The 13,348-nt window shown below is 46.3% G+C and overlaps 1 long non-coding RNA gene across 2 annotated transcripts; it reads left to right on the forward strand.

The window, feature by feature from the left end:
• LOC102187240 lies at positions 2,407 to 5,178 on the forward strand. 2 transcript variants are annotated; one of them, XR_310474.3, is made up of 3 exons: positions 2,407 to 2,617; positions 2,731 to 2,931; positions 5,003 to 5,178. It is a non-coding gene; the product is annotated as an uncharacterized LOC102187240 (long non-coding RNA). The 2 variants fall into 2 exon arrangements; XR_310473.3 differs by having other exon boundaries at positions 2,407 to 2,558.

Raw genomic sequence — 13,348 nt, forward strand, 5'->3', positions numbered from 1 at the left:
GCATCCATCCATCCATCCAATCACCCATTCATCCATCCACCCATCCATCCATCCATTTATCCATCCATCCATCTACCTGTCCATCCATCAATCTACCTGTCCATCCATCCATCCATCTATCCATTCATCCACCTGTCCTTCCATCCATGTAGCCTTCCATCCATCTTTTGTTGACTATTAAGCATATATTATCTTCATTCTTTGGTATCTAGTGTTTTAGAAGATGCAAAGTAAATATTTAAAATTCTTTCATTTAGTCATTCTTTCAACAAACATTCACTGAACATAATATTCCTGGTGCCACAGTAGGTGCCAAAGATGCAAAAATGAAAGCTGGAGCCCAACTCTCAGTACCACACAAAACGATCAGTCCTTGCAAAATACCCTAAAGAGTGTTATCATAGAGGGATGGGAGAGGGGCATGGTGTGGGCCTAAACAGAGTGTGTGTGTGGGTGGGTGGGGAATGGGGAGGGGTCGTGGCCAAGAAACCTTCCCAGAAAAGGTGCTCCATGCTCAAAAGATAAGGAAGAGGCAGAAGACTAAAAGACATGGGTGTTTTACAAACAGCTTTAATGAGGCCTAATTATCATACAATAAGCTACACACGTTGAAAGGATGTAATTGATAAATTCTATTCTGTGTTTCGGAAAAGGCAATGGCAGCCCACTCCAGTACTCTTGCCTGGAAAATCCATGGATGGAGGAGCCTGGTGGGCTGCAGTCCATGGGGTCACTAAGAGTCGGACACGACTGAGCAACTTCACTTTGACTTTTCACTTTCATGCATTGGAGAAGGAAACGGCAACACACTCCAGTATTCTTGCCTGGAGAATCCGAGGGACGGGGGAGCCTGATGGGCTGTCATCTATGGGGTCACACAGAGTCGGACACAACTGAAGCAACTTAGCAGTAGCATTCTGTGTTTACACCTGCAAAATCACCATCACAGTCAAGATAAGGAATATACCCATTAGCTCCAAATTTTCTCGTGCCCTTCTGTAACCTCTTCCTGCTGTCCACTTCATCCATAGGAAACCACTGATGCTGTCAATACAGATTAGTACGAATTTCCTAGACTTTTACATAAGTGAAATTATGTAGTAATTTGGCAGTGTTTGTACCATTTTATACCCCAACCAACAGTGCGGGGGAGTGTAGTTCTTTTGCATCCTCATAAAAGACATATATGGGCTTCCCTGGTGGCTCAGTGGTAAAGAATCCACCTGCCAATGCAGGAGACTCAAGAGATGCGGGTTTGATCCCTGGGTCAGGAAGATCCCCTGGAGAAGGAAATGGCAACCCACTCCAGTATCCGTGCTTGGTGAATTTCATGGGCGGAGGGGCCTGGTGGGCTACAGTCCAGGGCGTTGCAAAGAGTCAGACATGACTGAGCACGCAAAAAGTGCACGCAAAAAGTGTGTTGTCTGTCACTGAGTGCAAAGGGCCTTGACGCTTCCAGGCCTGAGTGCTGGGGCTGTCAGTCACAGACGGCCCTGCCCATCCTCGTCTGCTGGCCCATCAGGGCACTACCTGACTTTCCTCTCGGCTCAGTCTGGAATAAGAGCAGCCTTGGTGGCTGTGCTGGACGCCTGGCTGAGGGTATTGGTGGCGATGCAGTCACACAACGTGAAGTCCAGGCTGGCGCTTTTGTTAAACAGCCCTTCCCAGCAAAGCTGGTGAACTCCAAACACTGGTCCATTGTGGTTTTTTCAATGCTATCTACCTCTCAGGACCCAAATCCTTCCCAAATGGATGCAAGGAGGATTAGGGAAAACAGCTCCATGACTTCCCAAAGCATCATTCCTGGGGCGGGCGCTGCTCAGCCACCCACCTTGCTTTGTCCTGAAGCTGCTGCATAATCTCGCTCCAGGCCCTGCGGGGTAGACAGGCACATAAAGGACTCCTGCTAGGTCCCTTTGACCAGCCTTTACTTCAGAAACCCTTTTAAGCTAATTTTTCCTGACACTTCCAATAGGCCTTTGAAAATGCACTGACTGAGAGAGCAAACATGTGCTCCATAACACGCTCCCGAGTAGGGGGCGTTATTACATCTAATCTCCACCTTCTGCCTTGGACCTGAACCTTCCGGGCAGCAAACAGCTAAGAAGATTAAGAAGCAAACGCTGGAAGGCCGGATGTGTATGTGTCCAGAAAATGAGGCAGTCTGATCTGCCAAGTGCGTGGGCATGAGTTTTCCGAGCCCAGAGCCGGGAGCAGTATTCTTCCTCTTTCACAACTGCCTGAGGCAGTGCGCATCACTGTCTTTGGCCTCCTCTCCACAGTCCCCTGGCTTCCTTCTTCCTGGGAACTTGGACTCAATGTGTGTTTCTATGTTTGTACCCCAGGGTCTCCAGGGATTAGGTTTATGGAATTATGCTAACAGAGGAAATCAGAAAATTGAAAGTCGATGTTTGCAATCACATGTTTCCTTGGTGACGTAGCCTTTGGAAATTGTATGTAGGTCCTGCAGCTGAGACGCAGGAGATTTTGGTAAAAGTGACTCCAACCATCCCCTGCCTGGGAGCGAGCCTGCTGTGATCCTGGCTCAAGAGCAGACGGTCAGGGGTGGCACAGGGAAGCCAAGTGACCAAATAGGCTGCTATTGCCTGCAGCAGCTGTGTGTTTCTAAATTTTGTGGATTGGGGGGGGGGGCGTCAAATTCCACCAAATCTGCCTATTCAAGGGATCCTCACCCTCCTTGATAACGTACCGGTATTTTTTCATGTCTAGGTGCAGCGAGGAGGAGAAGGCATCGGTGAAAATCATGGTGACAACCATTAGCTGTGCTGAAAATGTTAGCACTGGAGAAGACCTTGGTGGCCCTCATCAAAACTTCTCATCAGCTGAAGCCCTGGGAGAGGCTCAGGGATTCTCTCAAGCTGGTTGATTGTCAAATGACGTATATAAGACGTGGGCACAACACACTCTGAGGTAAGAGCAAATCCACCATCATAAAAAATCATGACACACTGAGGGCTTCCCAACAGAATACACAGCCCTAACGCGAAGCCCTGAAGATTCAACAGCGTCTTCATAAAAGTCTGATGTTCTGAGCTGACTTGGAAAGGGAGCCGCAGTGTTGTCCACCACGTCTGTACCTTTCAGTGTCTGCTTCTTCAGCCCTTGGCTTGCCATGACCCCCGACTCCACCTCCCAGCTCCTTTTATCTCATCCGTAAACATGTGGCACTCCCGCTGTTCTGGAAATGTTCTCTTTGCACCTTTTCAGGTACTGTACTTGCTGTTGGCTTGATTCGGTTTCACAGTTCAGATTTCTGATAAGTGTGTCCCATGTTTTTTGAGGAGGATGTCACTGACCAACAGAAACACTGGCTTACCTATGGATCATTTGTCTGTCAGTGATCCAATATGACCTGATTGTGAAGAGGGGCTGTATTGTCTTCAGTGAGGTTGTTGAAGGTGCTGTGGGGGCTTCCCAGGTGGTATTGGTGGTAAAGAACCCACCAGCCAATGCAGGATATGTAAGAAACATGGGTTAGATCTCGGGGTCAGGAAGATCTCCTGGAGGAGGGCAGAACAACCCACTCCAGTATTCTTGCCTGGAAAACTGCATGAACAAAGGAGCCTGGTAGGCTATGTAGGGTCCATAGTGTCACAAAGGGTTGGACTTGACTGAAGTGACTTAGCACGCATACACAAGGTGCTGTGGGCGAGCCAGGATTTGGAGCAGTAATTCCAGCCCCATCCTGTGTGGAGATGGCAGGACAGCACAGCCAATGTCTTCCCCGGATTTACAACATGCCCAATGTGTTTGCAAAGAAATGATCCAGCCACTTCTGGGCAGGGGACCAATCAGAGCCTGGATATATCCATTGCTGGCTGGTAAACTCTAATGTTTTAATCTGTTGGCTATCTTCTTTTGGGTTCCTAAACATTGCTCAAATTTTCACTCGATTCTTCCTTGTTTCTCAAGAAATAGTCTTTGCGCTCTTTGGCTACGCCCAGAACCCTCGTCTGCTCTGTCTCTCCTCCCAGACAGACACTCCCGAGTTCATGTCAGGAGAAGGATGGTTCCCAGCTCCCCAGGGGAGAGATTCAAGCCGTGGGAAGAACCGAGCTCCAAGGACATCGTGTTACACCCTCCAAAATGGTGTCAGGAGGCTCGGGAGGGAGGTGGCTCCAGGAACAAAGTACAAGGAGGCCTGGGACTGTGTGGGAACAATCTGGGCCTCACAGCTGCTCTGTGACAGCCCGTGTCCTCAGGTCCTTCTGGGCGGGGCCTCCCGAGCCACCCACAGCACCGCTGCCACCCTTTTCCAGCACTTGGGCTGCTGTTCCACCTGGCCTCCAGACCCCGAAGGGTGCAGCCACACTATGGATGGGGAGGAGAGCCCCATTTGGGGTAGTCACCTTAGACACCTCTTTGCATCCAGGGCAGTGGACCCTGTGTTTGGGGAGAAGTCCCGATTCAGAATTTGGAATTGGGGTTTTGTGCTAACTGGATGCTTTTCTTCTGGCTTCAAAATAATCTTGTTTTGGTTGCTAAGAAACGCTCTTAATTGAACATGGGGCTGAATCGTTCAGTACAATGAGGTGCCGTGCAGAAGTCGGGAGAACAGCACAGTGCTCAGGGGACGCCGGGCCATTTCTTGGGACAGGCACATCATACGGCACAAGTGTCTTCCCAGGTTTTCCTCACCAGGTGCCAAGGGGCTCATTTGTGATTCCAAACACAGGAGTCCCTGCCTAGTTCTGAGGCATGGTCCTTCATTGAGCAATCTGTGCCTAGAACCCAACTCAGCTTGGTTTTATAGGCTGACGATATCTTGCAGGCTTGAAGAAGGAAATGGTAACCCATTCCAGTATTCTGGCCTGGGAAATCCCATGGATGGAGGACCCTGGAGGGCTGCAGTCTGTGGGACTGCAAAGAGTTGGACATGATTTAGTGACCAAACAATAAACAACATCTTGCAGGCTGTTGGTCTGAGTGGACCACTCTTCTAACGACCAGATCATTCTAACGGTGTACTCATTTGATGCAGGGCAATGAAATACGCTTACCTGCATCGGGCTGGCTGGCTCTTGTGGACCTGATCTCACAATCCTCGCTTCACGGAGGTCTCACTTTCTTCTGTAGTGAAGAACAGGAACCGGAGAGAAGATCCCTTTGGCAAAAGGTCTTTAGTGTCACTGAAAAAAAGCAAAGATTAAAGTTTAATATTCCTAATAGTAATTGGTTTCTGTTTTGTTTTTCACAGCCGAGAGACCGTGTTTGGCTGAATCTCTAGGGGGAGGTGAGGGAAGCAGGCGAATAACCCTAGCTCTGAAAGCCCTGATAAAATTAATGCGTTCTTTGACTTTAGAGCCAGAGGACGGTCATACACTGTTTTCTGGGCACTTTCCTAGCACATGGATGCCGTAGGCCACAAGCTGGGTTCATGTCTTTTGCTAAGAAGTCAGATACAAGTACTGGTGGGGTGGAGGGTGCTGATGAGTACGAGGACTTGAGGAGATGCTCTGCTTCTCACCGTGATGGGCTGAGAGTTGTTTTAGTGTTTAAAACGCGGCCTAAATAACATCAAAGTAGTTCAAAAATTGGTTTTTAAACATCTCTTAGTGGAGAGAATTAGAGTTGTGTTTTTTTTTTTTTTTTTTTTTTTAAAGTCATCCCCCTCCCCGTTCCCCTACTAGCAGGTGGTATTCCATCTGTGACAGCCAGGGTTCTTTAAGTGAAAGCAACAGCAATGCTGCTGACCTTCATTTGAAAAGGAGTTTATTAAAATGATATTGAGTGGCAAATACAGCTTAAAAAACCATTTGAGCAGCCAGGGATCCAGAAGAGGGTACCTAAAGGACACTGAAATCAGAACAGTGGCTTCTACCATTGCCTGTATTTTTATTACTTTGAGATTCAAATGTCAGGAGAAAGTAATTTGTTCAATTGCTCTGTGGGATAGTTCCAGATTTCCAGTGTAGGAGGGACTCCAACTCTTGGCGAGGAAGTGGAAGTTATCCTGGGTCTTAGAAGAGAGAGAGGAAAAGGAGTCAGGAGGAAAGAGTGGTGTGAACAAATCCACAGGGGCAGGAACCAGCAAAGTGAACAAGGGAGCCAGAGATGGGTGCCTGTTGTAACGCAGGTGTGCAAGGGAGGCGCCAGGGAGGGACAGACTGGTGTGTAAGGGGCAGCGAGAGCCCTGGCATTGTGGTGCAGGGGAAACAGAGGGAAGGAGGGAGGATTCTAAATAGGGAAATGACCTGAGGGAAGCAGCTTTATTAGAAGTCAGGGAGTAGGTCTTAAAAGACCCAGTTCCTATGTCTGAGCTTGGGGAAAGAGATGGTAGAGTGGTACCTGGTGAGGCATCCACTGGGTCATGATGGTGCCACTGTGGGCCCTGGTACAGAGACCTTATAAAGGGTGACATTTAGGGTTGGGTGTTAGTGAGGAGAAGGAATTTGACCATCGCCATGAAATTGGCCCCCCTGACAAAGGCTGAGGCTCCCATTACTGAGAGTATTGGAGCCAACCTGGACATCCAGGCCCTTGTCCTGGGGATGATCTTGGGAGGAAGGCTGAATTTGACTTCCAAGTTCAGTTTAACTTCTGTGAGTCTATGAGTCAATGAAATAAAAAGCCATCCAGATTGTTAAAAAACATAAGACAACACTCATTTCAGTTCAGTTCAGTTCAGTCGCTCAGCCGTGTCCGACTCTTTGCGACCCCATGAATCGCAGCACACCAGGCCTCCCTGTCCATCACCAGCTCCCGGAGTTCACTCAGACTCACGTCCATCGAGTCACTGATGCCATCCAGCCATCTCATCCTCTGTTGTCCCCTTCTCCTCCTGCCCCCAATCCCTCCCACCATCAAAGTCTTTTCTAATGAGTCAACTCTTCGCATGAGGTGGCCAAAATACTGGAGTTTCAGCTTTAGCATCATTCCTTCCAAAGAAATCCCAGGGCTGATCTCCTTCAGAATGGACTGGTTGGATCTCCTTGCAGTCCAAGGGACTCTCAAGAGTCTTCTTCAACACCACAGCTCAAAAGCATCAATTCTTTGGCACTCAGCCTTCTTCACTGTCCAACTCTCACATCCATACATGACCACTCAAAAAACCATAGCCTTGACTAGACGGACATTAGTCGGCAAAGTAATGTCTCTGCTTTTGAATATGCTATCTAGGTTGGTCATAACTTTCCTTCCAAGGAGTAAGTGTCTTTTAATTTCATGGCTGCAGTCACCATCTGCAGTGATTTTGGAGCCCCCCAAAATAAAGCCTGACACTGTTTCCACTGCTTCCCCATCTATTTCCCATGAAGTGATGGGGCCGGATGCCATGGTCTTCGTTTTCTGAATGTCTGCACGTATTTGCGTGTAATAAAGATACGCATGTGACAAACAATATGCATTTTAGAAGAATATTTATTTTGTAAGATTACATACATGTTAAACACAATTGAATCACATTTAGTGGGGAGCAGAAGTAGTGATGAGGGCAAGAGGAGAAGGGGACGACAGAGGACAAGATGGTTGGATGGCATCACCGACTCAATGGACATGAGTCTGAGCAAACTCTGGGAGATAGTGAAGGACAGGGAAGCCTGGTGTGCTGCAGTCCATAGGGTCACAAAGAGTTGGACACAATTTAACGACTGAACAAGAAGTGGCATGTGAAGACAAAGGGGATTAGTTAATTAATTATTTGAGACTGGGAAAGATAAAGATGAGATCTGAATATATATTTTTGTGTTCATATAAAAGACATAAAATAGTGGAATGCCACTTTCTGATTTAGTTGGTAGAATAAACTCCTCAGTAGTCAGCAATTGGAATCTCATTGTTAAGCTCTCATTATTTTGAAGAATACTACACTTGGGTTGTAAATGTTTCTTTTATGCTGTGACATTATTATTTATTAAACCAATCAAAAGAGAAACACTTCTGATATTGCCGGGTCCCAACCGGCGCTCTACTTGAGAACTCCGTAACTTAAATCACCCAGACCACAATTTGTTTTAGCTTGTTATTTGTGATAATATGAGAGAGAAAATATAGTTGATTTAAAAATTTGTTTTAGTAGATTTTTCTGGGGCAATTTTCTCAAGTGGTTTTTCACAATTACCTATATCATCAGGGAGAGGTGATAATCCTTAAAAGACTGTGCAGTATACGATGTATGTGGTTTTGTAAAGAGGAGGAAAAGTCTCTCTCTCTGTCTGCAGTGAGATTCACTCTTTCCTGCCACGTATCCAAAGCTGGGTTGCAAAACTGCTTTAATGAGCCACCACACAGAACTCGGCTTCACTTAATTTAAAAAGAAATGTGAAATTGCTCCCATGTAAAACTTGACATTCAGATTCCTTACCAGTGTGTCCTCAACAAGATCAGTCACTTTCTTGGCTCCGTCTTCTTTCTTGTATCTCAGACAACCCATATGGGATCACTTTCCTTCTGCCTAAAGTGCATGCTTCAAAGCTGTGCTACTGAAAGTGTGGTCCCCAGAAAGACTGCCAGTCTTCAGACTGTCAGTTACCCCCACAGAGTACAGAAAAGTGAGAATCTAAAACTTGTATAGTGATTTAGCCTTGCTGCGTATCCAAGGGAGGACCAATGCGCTCGACTTCCTGAGCAAGGAATAAACCAAAGGTCTTCAAAAAAGATCCGCTCAGATGGGGAGGAAGGCAGTCAGTCAGTTTATACTAATGAACAAAGTTCCCAAAGTAAGACCCTAAATGGTAAAGCTACATCACCAGTGGAATTCTCCATTTTCCAGTAGCATAAGGTTTGAGCATCCCTGGATGGGTGTGTGGAAAAGAATTGAAAGTATCTTGCTGGGCATCAGGTGGTTTGTTACTGAGGAACATCTCTCATGAAAGGCTGGACTGGGATATATAGGGGTTATCAGGGATCCCAGACCCCCAGGCTGTGGACCCGGTTCTTTTTCCATGGCCTGTTATGAACCAGGCTGCACAGCAGGAGGTAAGTGGTGGGCGAGCGAGTGAAGCTTCATCTACCGCTCCCCAATGTTCTCTATCACTGGCATTACCACCTGAACCATCCCCTCCCTTGACTCTCTGTAGAAAAATTGTCTTCCACAAAATGGGGACCTGGTGCCAAAAATATTAAGGATCGCTGGGTTAAGTGGTCCAAGAACCAGTGAACATTCCTCCTCTAGGCTCTGCTCTCCAGCACCACATGCCTCCTCCAACTTGTTGGGAGTCACTTCTGCATAAGGTGGCACCAAGTTCTCACACTTGGTCATCACCTAGAACCTTACCCCTCAAAGTTGTGATCCAGGGACCAGCAGCATCAGCATTTTATGGGGACTTCTGAGAAATGTGGGTTTTCAGGTCTTACCCCAGACCTCCTGAATCAAAACTATCAAGATTCCCTGGTAGTTTCACATACCTATTAATAATTGAGAAATGCCCACCTAGAAAACAGATACATTGTTTTAACTGAAAATGCCCTTCCTTAACCAAGTGTGGGGAACTGACCCTGCGGCCTGGCCAGGAAAGGAGATGGGGCCTCTTGGTAAACTTTCTGAGACAGAAGGACCTCTCAACCGAACCCGAGGTTCTGATCATCAGTATTTATATGGACTCATTCTCATGCTCCAACCTGTGAGTTTGGAGTCGCCTGAGGTTTTTGCTTTGATATAATGAGATAAATATACGGTGCTGGATTATCTTACTCTCTCTTCTCTAGACTGTTCCAGAAATAATCATCTGTAAGCCTTAGGGGAGTTGAGATGAAAACTTTTGGTACATGAAATTTTTGGTCCAAATGGGATTTTTTTTGCTGGTGTTACTAATTAAGATTCTTGTCAAAACTAGGCCAGCTCCATGCCATCCAGTTGGCAGTATGTTTAGAATCCCTCTGTAAACACACAGCGGCTTGTACAAATAGGGAGGCTTTTCTTTCCCATCATAAGGAGGGCCTGAAATAAATCCCAGACAACTCGAGGAGTTTGTCTTTGCCATAAAAATAGTGGAATTCATTGAAAGCTATCTCACAGCACCCAGACAGGATACGGGCTGGCTAGTTAATTGTCCCTGGGAACGCGCTGGCGGTGGATTTCACTCTGATCAGACTGCAGAGGGGAGGTCCCTCTTTTAGCTTTGCTTTCTGGAGTATTGAAAACTTTGCAGTTAGATGATGCTAGTATCCAGGTAGAGTCCGAAGTGCCTGATTTTCATTAATGACTCTGTAGAACTCTTCTGTAGTTGCTCTTCAGAAAAAAAAATTTACTCAGCAGATAGCTGGTATCACTGTGTTCATCTTTGAGATAGAAATCTCGATATTGTCTGGGATTTCTCTGGTGGCTCTGTGGCTAAGACTCCACACTCCCAATGTAGGGGGCCTGGATTTGATCCCTCCTCAAAGAACTAGATCCCACATGCTGCAACTAAGACCTTACAAAGCCAAAGAAGTAAATATTTTTTAAAAAAAAGAAAAAAGAAATCACGATTGTCAACTCCTGACTTCTGTATGGTTAGTTGAAAGAAAGGAAGAGTTCCATATTCTTTTCTTCATAGACTGGATGGGGAGGATCATGGGTGGCCAACACAGCCATCAAGCTAAGTAGCTGGATGAACCTGGGGCTGGAAGAGCCAGAAAGTCACCAGCCACGCCAGCCCAGGGCTTTGAATATTGTATGAGCAAATAAGCAGGTGTGGAGTGAATGACTGAGCAATTGATTCTCCACAGGGACAGAGATTTTATTTGTTGTGTTCATCTCTGTATTCTCAGAGGCAAAAACAGTGCCTGATAAGCAGCAGACTCTCGATAAATCTTTGTTGAATGCGTGAATGGATTCAACCATTCGCCTCTGGAAGGTAATTCTTGCAACTGAGTCCATTTTGTATCACTTAATCGTTTGCGTTTCTGCCCATTTCTCACTGCCTTTAGGGTCCCCATACTTATTTCCCCTGCTTCCTTGTTGGGGGTCCTCCAATATCTGAGCTGATCCCAAAACTATGGCTGGGGCTAATGCAAACTGCCTGTTTATCAACGTGGGACATGAAGATAGGACCTGAAATGCAGTATCCGGTTTACAGATTTCTTAAAGACAGCATCTGTAGGCATTTCCCTTTGGAAGTTCGCAAGAGGTGATGTGAGGTTTGAGTAGATCTTAATTGTCAGATCTAAGTACGTCTGACAAAATTGCCATTTTCCTAGCTAGTGGGCCCTGTTCAGGCATTATATAAAGAGCTGATGTGTTTAGGCTTTAGAACAGCTTAGATAGAGAAGCATGTAAGGGCCAGGCCTTCAGATTCTGTCCCATAACGTGTTCTCTGAAGCTGAGGCAGTGAGGGTGTTGACTTTGAGAGTCAGAGAGGCGGTAGCACCATCCAGCATGGGCAGTGGGGACAAGCCTGTCTCCTCCAGGGGCAGGAGGCTGGCGGGCGGGGAGGACTCAGGCTCCCACCAGGTGCTGCGCTGTGATTCCATCAGAGGGGAGGGGGGGAGCTTCACCCTCAGTCTCCTCCCCAGGTTAGATGTCATGATGTGTCTTGACAGCAAAGTGACTTTGCTCAATTCCAAGGTGCTCTGACAGGAGAAAGTGTTGTTTTTCCAAAGTCCCTTCCTATTTTTCTTCTAGGTCTTTCCTACCAAGGATGTGGGGCTCTTCCAACCGAGTGAAGGGTACCTTGGAGGCTAGGCTATCTGGCCTCTGCCCAGGGTCAGAAAGAGAAAGTACTAATGACATTTCAAGCTGTGTGACCTTGAGCAAGAACTTGAGTCTCTCTGAGCCTCAGGTAGACAGGTTATTACCACTTGTGTGTGCTACTCACTCAGTTGTGTCTGACTCTTTGTGACCCCATAGCCCCCCGGGCTCCTCTGTCCATGGGGATTCTCCAGGCAAGAATACTAAGTTGCCATTCCCTTCTCCAGGCGATCTTCCTGATCCAGGGATCAAACCCAGATCTCCCGCACTGAAGGCAGATTCTTTACCATTTGAGCCACCAGAGAAGCCACTTACCACTTAGGGGGTAATTATATTTCCCTTGATAAATGCCTTGCTGGCATACAGTAATGATACTCGCTGCCATTTACTGAGTACCTGCTATTATTCTGACCTAAACTTTGAGAATTAATCATATAGATTACGGAAGGAGTTATCAGTCTTGTGTGATAATCTGGGTAACATATTATCATATTATTAGAGGAGAGAGAGCAAATGCTTCTTTGCACTAACTCACTTTTCTTTTGAACCTTCACTTGTGTTATATTAATAGGTGCACATAACCACAGGCCAATTCTGTGGTTTAGTAACAGTGTCTCCTTTTTAAAGCTCACTCCGCTTGGATTAGCAGCTAAATTTGGATACTTCTCTCTATGTGTGTGTGTTTTGAAAATTTTTGAAACATTTCTGTTATGCTTGTTGGCTTAGAATCACTATTCAGAAAGCTACATTGCTGTATTAATTTATGCAAAATCCTTGCAGAATTTACCTATCTTATAAGATTTTTTAAAACATTTTTTGGAAAGAATCTCAGTTTTCAAGTTACAAATACAGCAATTCATTTTAACAGAACTGTTTGAGATCAAGTGGCAACCTAATAGTTCACGTTTCTGTACTTCAGTGTATATTTCTTGTAAACAAGAACGTTTTTCTGTCTAAGCACAGGGCAACCAACAAAATTAGGATATTGAAAAGGGTACATTTTTATAATCGAATCCTCTGACTTTATTCCAGTTTTACCCATTGTCCCAATCCTGTATAGCAAAGGGATCCAGTCCAATAACATGCCCTGAATTTAGTGATCATGCCGTTTTAGCCTCTGTCTGGAAATTTTCTCAGTTTCTGCTTGATGATCAGGATATTGACATTTTAAAAGATTACAGCCTAGTAGCAATGTAGAGCATCACTCACTCTAGGTTGGTCTGTGAGTCCAGCCCCCAGTGAAGCCAACTCTGCATAGCTACCCCCTCACCCAGCTAGGGTTCCTATCCTTAGTCACTGACCCTTCTGAGCAAATATCTTCCTTATCCTCTGTGGCATCTTCAGCCCACTCTGGGGCACTGTGGCCCCCTCCGTCCAGCCCTTGCTCTGCCTCACCTAACAGCTCTAAGACTGTGCAGTTCAGAAAATGGCTGGAATAGAAAGAACCACACCAGGTTTTTTGGGTTTGGCATGTAAGTCTTTCCTTAGTTTGAAAGACGGTCCTAGTTAGATCAATCGCCCTGAAACCTGAGCCGGTGTGAGACCCCTCCCTGGGCCGGGACAGAAGCCCCGCAGCTAAGGTAGGATGTTCTCGCCTAGTACTTGCAGGCACCCCGGCTCCGTGTTCTCTGATAAGATTGCGGGGAGCAAGGTTTCCGTCCCCAGCCTCACAAGTTCGCCAGCTGCGTTTCTACTCCTCTTGTTACTGTTCTCAGTTCT

The sequence above is a fragment of the Capra hircus genome, chromosome 13, assembly GCF_001704415.2.
Source record: "Capra hircus breed San Clemente chromosome 13, ASM170441v1, whole genome shotgun sequence".
In the NCBI taxonomy this organism is placed as follows: Eukaryota; Metazoa; Chordata; class Mammalia; order Artiodactyla; family Bovidae; genus Capra; species Capra hircus.